This window comes from Ambystoma mexicanum, chromosome 2q, assembly GCF_040938575.1.
Source record: "Ambystoma mexicanum isolate Mex_15411 chromosome 2q, UKY_AmexF1_1, whole genome shotgun sequence".
Lineage (NCBI taxonomy): Eukaryota > Metazoa > Chordata > Amphibia > Caudata > Ambystomatidae > Ambystoma > Ambystoma mexicanum.
Genome location: NC_090924.1, coordinates 1,234,916,066 through 1,234,931,045, shown reverse-complemented (window position 1 = coordinate 1,234,931,045; position 14,980 = coordinate 1,234,916,066).

Below are 14,980 nucleotides of genomic sequence, written 5' to 3'. Positions count from 1 at the left end.
ATTGGACAAAAGTGCGCGTACACGCGATTGGCCTATGTACGTGTATATCAGGGGTGCGCGGGCACTTACACACGCAAGTACGTCAGCGCACCTGTATCCCGGGGTGCGCGGGAATTTCCCCACGCTATTGGACTGGGTACTGGATTTGAGGGGTGCGCGGGTCACATGCTCGCCTACAACACGCGCAACGCATAAATTTGCGCGCTAACAAAATAACAAGCTCAGACCCAGGATGAACATACCGTTCCTAGCAGCAGTGGGCGTGGGCTACCAAAGGAGGAGGAGGAGGATAGTCAGGGCCAGAATATTCACACCCAGAACCAGCCTTTTCGGGATGCCTGATGACCAGGTGTATGGGAGGTACAGGTTTCCACCACACATAATACTGGACCTGGTGAGTGAGTGGGAGGATGACCTCACATCACCCACCCTGTGCTCCCAAGCACTCAGCCCCCTGGAGAAGGTCCTCAATGTACTGCACTTCTTAGCCACTGGATCATTTCAGCGGACAAGTGCCATAGTGGGTGGGGTATCACAGGCCACCCAGTCACGCTGCCTACACCAGGTCTTGAACATCATCACTGCACGCCCATCAGTCCGCAGGCACATATACCTGCCCAGAACACCTGCAGAAAGGCATGCTGCCGCCCTGGATTTTTACGGTGTGGCACAATTCCCCAAAGTGCTAGGTGCCATCGACTGCACCCATGTGGCCCTACGTCCCCCCAGGGCATCAGAGCCATCTATAGGAACCGCAAGCACTTGCATTCCATCAACGTGCAGGTAGTATGTAATGCCAAGGGAATCATCACCTCAGTATATGCCAACTATCCCGGGTCCACCCACGACAGCTTCATTTACCGAATGTCCACCCTAAGCCGTGACCTAGAAGCTGGGCGGCATGGCGATACATGGCTGCTTGGTGAGTATGAATGCCACTGCACATGCATGCATGTCAGATACTGAGCAAGGTCACAACCCCACCAATGATACCAATCACCACCTCCACAGGGGACAGTGCCTACCCTCTCAGCCCCAACATGATGACGCCAATTCGGAACCCCACCACGCCACCCCAGGTAAGATATAACACATCCCACATTACAACCCGTGGCATAGTGGAGCGCACATTCGGAGTGCTAAAGTCACGCTTTCGCTCCCTTGACCGTTCTGGCGGGCAGCTGTTGTACGCTCCCCCAGTAGTGTGCAGGATCAATCATAGTGGCAGGATGTGTCCTGCACAACGTTGCAACACGCCGGGGCCTGGCCGTGGACATGGTGGTGCCCCCACATCCCCAACCACATGCACAGCCGCTGTGCATGGGAGGGGAAAGGGCACGGGGGAGGCAGCCCGTACACAGCTAGTGGCTAATTACTTCACGTAGTAATCACACCCCTGTGGAATGCACACTGCCCTGGCACATTCCATCTGACAATCAATGATGACTCAACCTGACACTGATCCTGAATGTCTGGAGAATCAACCGTGAAAACCATATCAGCCTGAGATTGTTCACCTGGAAGTGTTACAATGTGTGCATCCCTACCCACACAGACACCACCAATGCAGTTTTGTGAAGAAACACATCCAAGCGGCTAAAATGAATACCCACTTGCAAAATGCAACAAGAGGACAGTGCCATGTCAGCCAACCCATCCCCAGCACCGCCACACGACACACCGTGCCATGTCATGCCATTTGCAGGTAAACAAAGTAATCCCCACAACATGACACTAGTGTCACAATGTACAGTGTCCCTAATTTAAATTTGCAACACCTGAAATGCTCACAGTAATGCAGGACCAACAACAAACTTGAGCAGGTACTACCATTAACATGACATCACAAATGTAAGAAATTAGTAGTCTCACCACCTGGAAATGCCTGCACTCCCACCACTACCAACTGTGCAGTGTTGGCGCCATGTAGAGTAGTAGGTGCACTGCTGCCAACATGGACCCCATCTCCAAACTAGAGGGCCTTGTGTAGACATGAGGAAGGGACCTGCAAATTGGGAGGTAGACACAGATGATGAGTTACACATCAATGCAACATGCAGTGTACAACATAACAGCAATATGCACTAGGAATGTATACACAGTATTGACTAGACTACCCACACATGTAGTGGGAGTCCAATGTCACCATGTACGTCAATGTCACTTGGGCACACCCTTTGCAAGCCCATGGAAACGGGAAGCAGGAGGGGTGTGTGTGACTCAAACCCAAGCATCTGAACCAAATACATGACAAGCCTGCATGTGCCCAGCCACAATGCAGCATATGCCCACAGGAACCACGGAAGGCAACAAATTGTCCCAAAAAAATTGGGAAAAATAAATTTAAAAATAAAAATAAAAATAAAAATAAAAATAAAAATAAAAAATGGCCATTGATGGGCCCGGGGGGGTTTGGGAGGCCACCCAGGAGGTCAGAGGACAGGGTGCACACCAAAACCCACCTGTGTGGATCCTGGGAAAAAAAAATCACCTCCATGGGCTCATGGCCCACACGGCTACCCTATTGTGGGAGTATCACTGCTGTCGCTATTATCACCCTGTGCAGCTGCATCCGGAGGTGGTTGCACTATGGGAGGCAGCCCACGCAAGGCCCTAGTCTGCTCCTCCATGGCTGCAAGTATGCGGGTGTGGTAGGTCTGGTTCTGGAGGATGATTGTGCGGAGGTCCCCATGCAACAACTCACGGGATGCCCGGACCTCCGCCCTCGTTGCCTGCATCTCAGCTGAGAGCGTACGGGTGAGACGCTCCAGCTGCTGTTCTGTCCTGTGGTGTGTTGAAGCATCAAGCTCAACAAGAGTCGTCCTGAGGTGAAGGAGCTCCTGCCTCAGGGCTTCCCTGTATCCCTGGGACTCTATGGAGATGGCCTCCTGCAGAGTCACCAGTGCCGCCCGCCTGTCCCTGTTGGACGCCAACATGTCCTCCCTGTGTGACTGGCAGATGGAGTCGGTTGCCTGCTGTAGTCGCTCCATCAGCCTTTCAGGGGGGACAATGGAAGTGGCCACCCTATCCATGGCCTGAGCCATCATCTCGGATGATGCTGCCTGTTGGGTTGCCATACCGTAAATGGATTGCTCCCATGCGATATTGCCAGGTGGCGTACAGCCACCACGTCGGCGGGCACCACACCTGTCTGGGGCAAGGCGAAGTGCGCCTTGCTGTGCCGGCACTGCCTGTGGCTGCAGGACTGCATTCCCCCTCTGATCTGCTGGCCCAGGAACAGGATCAGATGTCGCGGAGTGTGACCCTGCATCCGTAACCACCAAAGGCGTAGCTGCCAACACTGACATCCCCATTGAGGGTTCTGACCCTGGTGCAGGTGGGTGGGACAGAACAGAATCCCTCCCTGGAACACTCACCTGCAATGGCACGTAGGTCTCATCATCCGAATCAACACCTGAGTACAGCTCGGGGGAGGTGCAGCCAGAGACACCCCTTGAGAGCACGACCTGCAGCACTTGTGGGTTCTCACCCACCACCACACCACGTCCCTCACTGGTGGTTGGTCAGCCCTCGGACCCCTCCTGGGTCTGCACCATCTCCAGAACCCCAGCAGTATCAGGTGCGTCTTCCCCTGCAAAGACATAAAAACAAAGAAATGGAAACAGGCATTAGCACCATGGCACACAATGAGGGCTGAGAAGCAAGAGAACCAGTACTTGATTGACACATGTCCCACATGACTAAAACCCTCCCATGCATGCACCCTCACTGCATATGAAGGGCAGGCAAATGGCACACACTGATGACACCAAGATGGAAGATGAACACATTTTCTGCATGCTGCCTGGCAGTGGCATCACACAATGGCCTGTGATTGCCAGGTAAAACACACATGCCATCACACAGATGGCATGTACCATTGCTATTGAGTGAAGATGGAGAGGAGGGCAGCACCTATTCATTCAGTCCAGTTCCCGCATGTAATAGCTTTTCTAATTCAAACAGGTCAGATTTTTCACCTGGAGCTGCCAGTCCAAAATGGTCCAATTTCACAGGGACATGTGTGAACAAATGATATCCAGGTAACAAAGTCACTCCACTTTACCATAGCCATGTCAGACATGTGACTAGAGGACTGCGAAATGCCTAGTAAAAGTGGTGGAATGCAAACAATCTGTCTGAATGAACAGTGAAAAATAAGCAACAATGTTGTGGCAAGGTGACACTTCAAGGGCAACTGGCGTGCAGTTGGGCTAGATGTCTACTGTTGGCAGAAGGGATACTGCTATGGCCAAATGCAGCTGCGCAGGATGTATTGCATGAAGCACATGGCTGACCCATACGACTCAGGCGCACACACTCTCACCTGGCACACAAACAGAAGCCCTCACACACACCATGCATATGGATGACACACACATGCATGTGCACTCACCGGACAATGCCTCGTAATCAGGCAGATCTCCCACGCCTTGGATCTGTTCCTCCGTGACGTAGGTCCCAGCGACTGACTCATGTGGAGTGAGTTCCATGTCTACTACTGGAGACCCACCTCCAGTCACTAGAGTTGCGGCATGACTTGAGGCCAGCTTACTCTTTGCCCTGCGCTTTAGGTCATTCCAGCGCTTATAGCAATCATTGGCTGTGCGCCTCACGATTCCAAGGGCACTTACGATGTCCGCAACGGTCTGCCAGTGTGCCTGGCGTTGTGCAGGTGTGGTCTTGGATCCTGCAACAATGACCATCTCGTTATCATGTGCAGACACATACTCGACAAGTGCATTCAGTTCGTCATCCGTGAAGCTGGGCTTCCTGGACGGGCCGGACTGTGTAGCCGTGTCTGGGGCATCAGCCTGTGCCGGACGAACACTCTTCCTCTTCCGCTTGGAAGGTGGTGGTGATCCTGAGTGTCCTGCGCCGCTCTGGACACTAGGGGCAGGAGCCCTGGTGGACTCTGTATCAGGAGTGTGGGATTGCACACTCAGCATGGGAGTTGGTGCAGGCATTGGCTCAAGTGTAATGGTGTCAGGGGGAATGTCAGCAGGATGGACTAGAACCGACACTGTCCTGGCTGGGTGTGTGAGAGCTGGGGTGGATGGAGCCGCAGCTGCCCCTGCAGCCTCTCCGCCCTGCCTACTTGGGGCAGCAGATGACCTTGCTGCCCCAGATGCACGTGGCATGATGACATCAACGTGCACCAGCGCACGTGTCATAGGCCTGCTGACCTGGAAGTCAGCCATGGAGTCAGCCAGGTCTGGTGCCACAATGGGCTGGTCCAACAAGGGCTGAGCATGGATGGCGTCAGCCACATCAGCCTCAACAGGAGGGCGGGGGGGATTATGGGTGGTCCTCCACACATGGGGGGACAGGCTCACCCTGCAAGTAACGACCACGTCCCCTACAGGATCCACCACGGCCACCACTTGTGGCCCTTCCACCTTTGCCACCCTTACGGAATCCTCGCCTCCCAGCCATGGCACTGATGTTAATGTGCGTATGGGAGTGGCTGTAAACTATTGTCCTGGGCAATTGGGGGTCAAAGGGGTTGGGTACCAGATGGTAATTGTACCCTAGTGCTCTAACAAGGCTGAATGTAACCCCTGGGGAAAGATGACGGGTCACGCTACGCACAGGAGCCCCAAAAAAGGGAGATGAGGTGCACGCAACCCCTCCTAGACCACGTGTGCAGAAAGAAAAACCTGCACTACGCTGTGGCATCCAGTAACACAAGAATGAACGTATGCGTGTCACACGCAGCCTAGAATTACCTCTGAAGGGGTAGGCCACACACGGGGCAAGCACAGATGTTAGATACGTGCATGACTCACCGTCTGCCAGGTAAAAGAGCGTGAAAAAGGAGCGCGTTTGGTTGGCAACACCCCCGCCAAAAGAAGATTTGTACGCTGTCTGAGGAGACAGGACAACAGTAGAAGGGAATACTGTTTGGGGGAACAGGCCCAGGTAAATCAGTAAAAGAGAAAAAAGAGAAAAAGCTGTCAGAGGTAACAGGGAATACGAACTTGAAACACTGTGAAGTAAATCGCGTGTGAAATGACAAGAAGTACAGAATTCACCCACTCGCTCTCCACAAAAAGCACGTACAAGGAAATGGTGTTCTACACGTACCTTTTATACAGGCCCACACGTCCAGCGTCACTTACGTGGCGTGTACGCGCTAGGGCCATTTCCACCAATTACACGCTTTGTCACTTCTGCGTGTAGGGCCATTTCCACCAATTACACGCTTTGTCACTTCTGCGTGTAGGGCCATTTCCACCAATTACACGCTTTGTCACTGCCGCGTGTACGCGCTAGGCCCATTCCCACCAATTACACGCTTTGACACTCGGACGTGTCTTTCATTTTTTTCACACGCAACATTTTCAAAAGTGTGCCCAATTCAACGTGCACGTGACTTCATAGACGCGCATACGCTGGCGACGCGCTTACGCGCTGAGGGCCTTTGGTCCAATAGAATCGCGTATGCGTTCGACGCGCTTACGCGCTGAGGGCCTTTGGACCTATAGAATCGCGTATGCGTGCTGACGCGCTTACGCGCTAAGGGCCTTTCCTCGATTTTCACACTGACGTGCAGGATTTTCACGTGCCAAATCACTCCGTATCAAGCTGGCCACACGTAAGCACACGGAAGACCACGCTCCTGCCCAGAAGGCCGAACTACTGCCCCCCAGAGCCCCGAGCACGCTCCCACCTGCCATCTGCTGCTGCCTGACTGCCTGCTGCCCACGTGCACTGCCATTTGCTGCCTGCACATCAGCCAGGGGTGCTGTTGCTGTGACCACCCCTGCTGGAACTGAAGACTCCCGACTGGGATTCCATCGCTCTACAGCCCAGCCCCAGGACCCAGTTGCCCACCCACTCCTGCCTCTGGGGTTGTCATGTCGGGGCAAACACCATCTGTGACCACTGACAACCCCCGGCCAGAGAGGCAGAGGGGCACCAGCTTCAGTGTCACCGAAGTTGGCGTCCTGGTGGAGCAAGTCCTGGGGCAGTATGATGCCCTCTTTGGAAGTTCCCACGCTGACAAGGAAGGACGGATTCGGATCTGGACTGACATTGTGACTGCCATCAACGTGGAGGGGGTGGCAGTCCGGGACTTACAACCTGTCAGGAAGCGCTGGGAGGACTTCAGGTCCAGGACCCTGAACAAGGCCCGGCGCCTCTTGAAGGCAGCGGGTGCCAAGGGGCGCCGGGGCCACTTGTCGGAAGAACAGATGAGGGTCCTGGAACGCATATCCCCAGCGCTCCACGTCCAGGTCCTAGAGAAGCAGACCCGTCTGGAGTCGAGCGGTGAGTGTACATGCATCCTGATTGTGAGCAGTGCGTGTGGTGATTATTCGGTAGTGTGCAGGTTGCACATCTGTTTGTATGGGGTCGAGTATGGGTGGGGGTGTACAGGGCTGTGGGGCTGACACATGCGAGGGCTGTAATGTGTGAGACATGGATGGTGCTTCTGTGTGTAGGCTTGCATGCCAAATGCAGTTGTGTGTGCACACATGTTTGGATGAATGTGTATGTAAGTAGACATGTCCGTGATGTCACGCATGTATGTTGTTTTCGGCTGCATGTATGAGCACTGTGTACATGTGCATGTGTGTGTATTTGACAAGGGTGCAACAGTGATGCAACATGGATGCATGTGACAGCGGTATGTGGAAGCCTGATTGGCGATGTGACATGGATGCCCGTCTGAACAGTGCGACACTTGGCAGAGGTGTACACATGCATGCAAGTGTGGTGGTGTGTGTACATGTGTGGTGCACTTCCTGTGTTGCATGTGATGTCTGGCTCCCCTTTGGCTGCTCATGCAGTTGTATGTGTAGGGATGGTGGTGGCTGTTGCGATATGGCTGTGGTATGGCTCATGTGTGCGAGTTGTAATGACATGTGTGTTGGGGATTGTGATGACATGTCTGAGGTTTGCCAATGCCACTCATGTGCAACTGTCATGTGTGTATGTGTCCATTGTACAGTGCCCTGATGCCTGTGTTTTGTTTCTCCCTGTGTGCAGCGTCAACTGATGAAGAGGGCGGAGAAGGTGCTGTGGAGCACAGCGGCGGGGATCCCACCGCCAGCCAGAGACGCAAGGCCCGGCTCCCCTCCCGTGTTGTCATCTCGTCGGGGAGTGAGGAGTCCGGTGCCGCGTCCCAGGCCGCAGCTGCCGGGGGGAGGTCCAAGAGGCGGAGGTTGGAGTTGGACTCCTCGGCAGCAGAAGGGGCAGCTGGGACCCCACAGGGCCCAACAGGGGAAGATGGCACAGAGTCATCCAGGTTGGTGGGGGGTTTGGTGGAGGAGGAGGCCGTGCAAGCACCAGAGACGGGGTCTGGAGGTGGGGATCCCACTGGTGCTAGAGTTGCAGTGCAGGACCAGGGACAGGAGGCAGCACAGGCCGCCGCGGAGGTGCCTGTGTGCAATCCTGTCCCCGATCCTGTCCCTGCATCATCTTGCACCAGCAGGGATGCCTACGTCCAGACCCGTTTTCAGGCAGGGGATGAGCTGACGTCAACTGGCCTTCCTCTGCCTGCGGACTTGGCCATCCAGGTCCGGGTTGAGCTTGTCCTGGCTGGTGTGGCGTTGCGTCAACGGGCCATGCGAGGTGACCTGCAGTCTTTTCATGGAGAGACTGCACGTCATCTCGAATGGCTCGTTGACCACGTCAGCCTGCTGGGACAGGTCACCCAGGCCGGATTCCTCCGTTTGATGGGGCTTGCTCCGACCCCCTCCTCAACTGGACCCCCTACGCGCCAGTCGTCCTCTGTGCCATCTTCCCACCCATCAGTCACCTGGGTGCCCTGTGGAGCTGCCTCTGACGGTGCGGCCAGGCTGGTGGAGGAGGCATCCCTGCCACAGTCGGGAGTCGGACGTCCAGCAGGGGTGGCCACATCAACAACTGCACCCCAGCCGGCGGAGGATGTGCAGGCAGCAGGAGGCAGTGCACGGGCAGAGGCAGAGCAGCAGCAGCAACATGGTGGGAGCCATGAAGGCTCGGGGCCTTCGACATCGGAGGGGCAGGCATCGGCCGGAGGGCAGGAGGACCCAGGACAGAGAGTGTCTTCCGTGTGGCAGCGGTTGGGCCGCGCCATAGGTGCAGAGCGGCGGCGGGCGGAAGAGGCGCGGCTCACAATGGTCAGGGCGGAGAACTCCATGCGGAGGGCCCTGAGGCGGGCCGAGTGCCTCGAGGCAATCCGCAGGGGGTTGGAGGAGGACACGGCGTCGTCCCTGCTGACCCTCGGGGCCATGGAACAGGACCGCCTCTGGGACATCGAACAGGAGTTCGATGATGCCCTGGCCCGGAACACCACGGAGTGAGCCGCTGGACTTGCCCGCCGCCTTTGTATATAGTTCTTTAGTTTTAGGTTTCCTTTGTTTGTTGTTATGATTTGGAGTCGACGGACACTGCTCCACTTTTTGTATATAGTTGCATTTTAGTTAGTTTCCTTTGTTCAGTTGGGCTCATGGACCCTTGGATGTTTTGTACATAGTTCTTCATTGGATTGATTTTATTTTTCATTTGACTTTGGACTACATTTTTTTGGATTAGGATCTGGTGTTTTTATTTTTTAAACAGACATGCAGCTTATCTTTTTTTCATTCCCATTGTAGTTAGTTTCATTTCATTTGCATTCTTATTTTTTTAATACAATTTTGTTTTCATACTTCACTGTGTGGTACCATCTCATTGCTTTCATGCATGTCATGTTGGGTGTTTTCCCATTCAATTGCAACCATTGTGTGTGACGGACATGGGTTCATTAGCTTTATGAACATTGGGGGTGTAACATGTAATTTCCTTTTCCATGTGGGTGAATGGGTTACTTGGTTGGGCTTTTTGGCTGTGGAGGCTGACCATGACGCACATGATTGGGGATTGTGAGGACCTGGTGGAGGCTGCCCATGGTGGCTGGGGGGTGGGGGTGGTGGGAGACATGGGTGGGAGCCTGGTGGGGGCTGCCCATGGTTGCTGGGGGGTGGGGGTGGTGGGAGACATGGGTGGGGGCCTGGTGGAGGCTGCCCCTGCACTGCTGGGGGGGTGGTGATAGGGGACATGGGTGGGGGCCTGGTGGAGGCTGTCCCTGGTGGCTGGGGGGTGGGGGTGGTGGGAGACATGAGTGGGGGCCTGGTGGAGGGTGCCCCTGCTGGCTGGGGGGTGGGGGTGGTGGGAGACATGAGTGGGGGCCTGGTGGAGGCTGCCCCTGCACTGCTGGGGGGTGGGGTGATAGGGGACATGGGTGGGGGCCTGGTGGAGGCTGCCCCTGCACTGCTGGGGGTGGGGGTGGTGGGAGACATGGGTGGGGGCCTGGTGGTGGGTGCCCCTGGTGGCTGGGGGGTGGGGGTGTTGGGAGACATGAGTGGGGGCCTGGTGGAGGGTGCCCCTGCACTGCTGGGGGGTGGGGGTGGTGGGAGACATGAGTGGGGGCCTGGTGGAGGCTGCCCCTGCACTGCTGGGTGGTGGCCTGGTGGAGGCTGCCCCTGCACTGCTGGGGGGTGGGGGTGGTGGGAGACATGGGTGGGGGCCTGGTGGTGGGTGCCCCTGGTGGCTGGGGGGTGGGGGTGGTGGGAGACATGAGTGGGGGCCTGGTGGAGGGTGCCCCTGGATGCTGGGGGGTGGGGGTGCAGGGGGACATGAGTGGGGGCCTGGTGGTGCTGCCCCTGCACTGCTGGGGGGTGGTGGGAGACATGAGTGGGGGCCTGGTGGAGGGTGCCCCTGCACTGCTGGGGGGTGGGGGTGGTGGGAGACATGAGTGGGGGCCTGGTGGAGGCTGCCCCTGCACTGCTGGGGGGGGTGGTGATAGGGGACATGGGTGGGGGCCTGGTGGAGGGTGCCCCTGCACTGCTGGGGGGTGGGGGTGGTGGGAGACATGAGTGGTGGCCTGGTGGAGGCTGCCCCACACTGCTGGGGGGTGGGGGTGGTGGAAGACATGAGTGGGGGCCTGGTGGAGGGTGCCCCTGCACTGCTGGGGGGTGGGGGTGATAGGGTACATGGGTGGGGGCCTGGTGGAGGCTGCCCCTGCACTGCTGGGGGTGGTGGTGATAGGGGACATGGGTGGTGGCCTGGTGGAGGCTGCCCCTGCACTGCTGGGGGGTGGGGGTGTGTGGGAGACATGAGTGGGGGCCTGGTGGAGGGTGCCCCTGCACTGCTGGGGGGTGGGGGGGTGGTGGGAGACATGAGTGGGGGCCTGGTGGAGGGTGCCCCTGGATGCTGGGGGGTGGGGGTGCAGGGGGACATGAGTGGGGGCCTGGTGGTGCTGCCCCTGCACTGCTGGGGGGTGGGGGTGGTGGGAGACATGAGTGGGGGCCTGGTGGAGGGTGCCCCTGCTGGCTGGGGGGTGGGGGTGGTGGGAGACATGAGTGGGGGCCTGGTGGAGGCTGCCCCTGGTGGCTGGGGGGTGGGGGTGGTGGGAGACATGAGTGGGGGCCTGGTGGAGGGTGCCCCTGCACTGCTGGGGGGTGGGGGTGGTGGGAGACATGAGTGGGGGCCTGGTGGAGGCTGCTCCTGCACTGCTGGGGTGGGTGGTGATAGGGGACATGGGTGGTGGCCTGGTGGAGGCTGCCCCTGCACTGCTTTGGGAGACATGAGTGGGGGCCTGGTGGAGGGTGCCCCTGCACTGCTGGGGGGTGGGGGTGGTGGGAGACATGCGTGGGGGCCTGGTGGAGGCTGTCCCTGCACTGCTGGGGGGGGGGGGTGGTGATGGGGACATGAGTGGGGGCCTGGTGGAGGGTGCCCCTGCACTGCTGGGGGTGGGGGTGGTGGGAGACATGGGTGGGAGCTTGGTGGTGGGTGCCCCTGCTGTCTGGGGGGTGGGGGAGGTGGGAGACATGAGTGGGGGCCTGGTGGAGGCTGCCCCTGCACTGCTGGGGGGTGGGGGTGGTGGGAGACATGAGTGGGGGCCTGGTGGAGGCTGCCCCTGGTGGCTGGGGGGTGGGTGTGGTGGGAGACATGAGTGGGGGCCTGGTGGAGGGTGCCCCTGCACTGCTGGGGGGTGGGGGTGGTGGGAGACATGAGTGGGGGCCTGGTGGAGGCTGCCCCTGCACTGCTGGGGGGGTGGTGATAGGGGACATGGGTGGTGGCCTGGTGGAGGCTGCCCCTGCACTGCTGGGGGGTGGGGGTGGTGGGAGACATGAGTGGGGGCCTGGTGGAGGCTGCCCCTGCACTGCTGGTTGGGTGGTGATAGGGGACATGAGTGGGGGCCTGGTGGAGGGTGCCCCTGCACTGCTGGGGGGTGGGGTTGGTGGGAGACATGGGTGGGAGCCTGGTGGTGGGTGCCCCTGCTGGCTGGGGGGTGGGGGTGGTGGGAGACATGAGTGGGGGCCTGGTGGAGGCTGCCCCTGGATGCTGGTGGGTGGGGGTACAGGGGGACATGAGTGGGGGCCTAGTGGTGCTGCCCCTGCACTGCTGGGGGGTGGGGGTGGTGGGAGACATGAGTGGGGGCCTGGTGGAGGGTGCCCCTGCTGGCTGGGGGTGGGGGTGCTGGGAGACATGAGTGGGGGCCTGGTGGAGGCTGCCCCTGGTGGCTGGGGGGTGGGGGTGGTGGGAGACATGAGTGGGGGCCTGGTGGAGGGTGCCTCTGCACTGCTGGGGGGTGGGGGTGGTGGGAGACATGAGTGGGGGCCTGGTGGAGGCTGCCCCTGCACTGCTGGGGGGGTGGTGATGGGGGACATGGGTCGGGGCCTGGTGGAGGCTGCCCCTGGTGGCTGGGGGGTGGGGGTGGTGGGAGACATGAGTGGGGGCCTGGTGGAGGCTGCCCCTGCACTGCTGGGGGGGGTGGTGATAGGGGACATGGGTGGGGGCCTGGTGGAGGCTGCCCTTGGTGGCTGGTGGGTGGGGGTGTTGGGAGACATGAGTGGGGGCCTGGTGGAGGGTGCCCCTGCTGGCTGGGGGGTGGGGGTGGTGGGAGACATGAGTGGGGGCCTGGTGGAGGCTGCCCCTGCACTGCTGGGGGGTGGGGTGATAGGGGACATGGGTGGGGGCCTGGTGGAGGCTGCCCCTGCACTGCTGGGGGGTGGGGGTGGTGGGAGACATGGGTGGGGGCCTGGTGGTGGGTGCCCCTGGGGGGTGGGGGTGGTGGGAGACATGAGTGGGGGCCTGGTGGAGGGTGCCCCTGCACTGCTGGGGGGTGGGGGTGGTGGGAGACATGAGTGGGGGCCTGGTGGAGGCTGCCCCTGCACTGCTGGGGGGTGGTGGTGATAGGGGACATGGGTGGTGGCCTGGTGGAGGCTGCCCCTGCACTGCTGGGGGGTGGGGGTGGTGGGAGACATGTGTGGGGGCCTGGTGGAGGGTGCCCCTGCACTGCTGGGGGGTGGGGGTGGTGGGAGACATGGGTGGGAGCCTGGTGGGGGCTGCCCATGGTTGCTGGGGGGTGGGGGTGGTGGGAGACATGAGTGGCGGCCTGATGGAGGCTTCCCCTGGTGGCTGGGGGGTGGGGTGGTGGGAGACATGAGTGGGGGCCTGGTGGAGGGGGCCCCTGCACTGCTGGGGGGGTGGGGGTGGTGGGAGACATGAGTGGGGGCCTGGTGGAGGCTGCCCCTGCACTGCTGGGGGGTGGTGGTGATAGGGGACATGGGTGGTGGCCCGGTGGAGGCTGCCCATGGTTTCTGGGGGTGGGGGTGGTGGGAGACATGGGTGGGAGCCTGGTGGGGGCTGCCATGGTTGCTGGTGGGTGGGGGTGGTGGGAGACATGGGTGGGGGCCTGGTGGAGGCTGTCCCTGGATGCTGGTGGGTGGGGGTGCAGGGGGACATGAGTGGGGGCCTGGTGGTGCTGCCCCTGCACTGCTGGGGTGTGGGGGTGGTGGGAGACATGAGTGGGGGCCTGGTGGAGGGTGCCCCTGCTGGCTGGGGGGTGGGGGTGGTGGGAGACATGAGTGGGGGCCTGGTGGAGGGTGCCCCTGCACTGCTGGGGGGTGGGGGGGGTGGGAGACATGAGTGGGGGCCTGGTGGAGGCTGCCCCTGCACTGCTGGGGGGGGGGTGGTGATAGGGGACATGGGTGGGGGCCTGGTGGAGGCTGCCCCTGGTGGCTGGGGGGTGGGGGTGGTGGGAGACATGAGTGGTGGCCTGGTGGAGGCTGCCCCACACTGCTGGGGGGTGGGGGTGGTGTGAGACATGAGTGGGGGCCTGGTGGAGGGTGCCCCTGCACTGCTGGGGGGTGGGGGTGATAGGGGACATGGGTGGGGGCCTGGTGGAGGCTGCCCCTGCACTGCTGGGGGGTGGGGGTGGTGGGAGACATGGGTGGGGGCCTGGTGGTGGGTGCCCCTGGTGGCTGGGGGGTGGGGGTGGTGGGAGACATGAGTGGGGGCCTGGTGGAGGGTACCCCTGCACTGCTGGGGGGTGGGGGTGGTGGGAGACATGAGTGGGGGCCTGGTGGAGGGTGCCCCTGCACTGCTGGGGGGTTGGGGTGGTGGGAGACATGAGTGGGGGCCTGGTGGAGGCTGCCCCTGCACTGCTGGGGGGGGTGGTGATAGGGGACATGGGTGGTGGCCTGGTGGAGGCTGCCCCTGCACTGCTGGGGGGTGGGGGTGGTGGGAGACATGAGTGGGGGCCTGGTGGAGGGTGCCCCTGCACTGCTGGGGGGTTGGGGTGGTGGGAGACATGAGTGGGGGCCTGGTGGAGGCTGCCCCTGCACTGCTGGGGGGGGTGGTGATAGGGGACATGGGTGGTGGCCTGGTGGAGGCTGCCCCTGCACTGCTGGGGGGTGGGGGTGGTGGGAGACATGAGTGGGGGCCTGGTGGAGGGTGCCCCTGCACTGCTGGGGGGTTGGGGTGGTGGGAGACATGAGTGGGGACCTGGTGGAGGCTGCCCCTGCACTGCTGAGGGGGGTGGTGATAGGGGACATGACTGGGGGCCTGGTGGAGGCTGCCCCTGCACTGCTGGGGGGTGGGGGTGGTGGGAGACATGGGTGGGAGCCTGGTGGGGGCTGCCCATGGTTGCTGTGGGGTGGGGGTGGTGGGAGACATGAGTGGGGGCCTGGTGCAGGCGGCCCCTGGTGGCTGGGGGGTGGGGGTG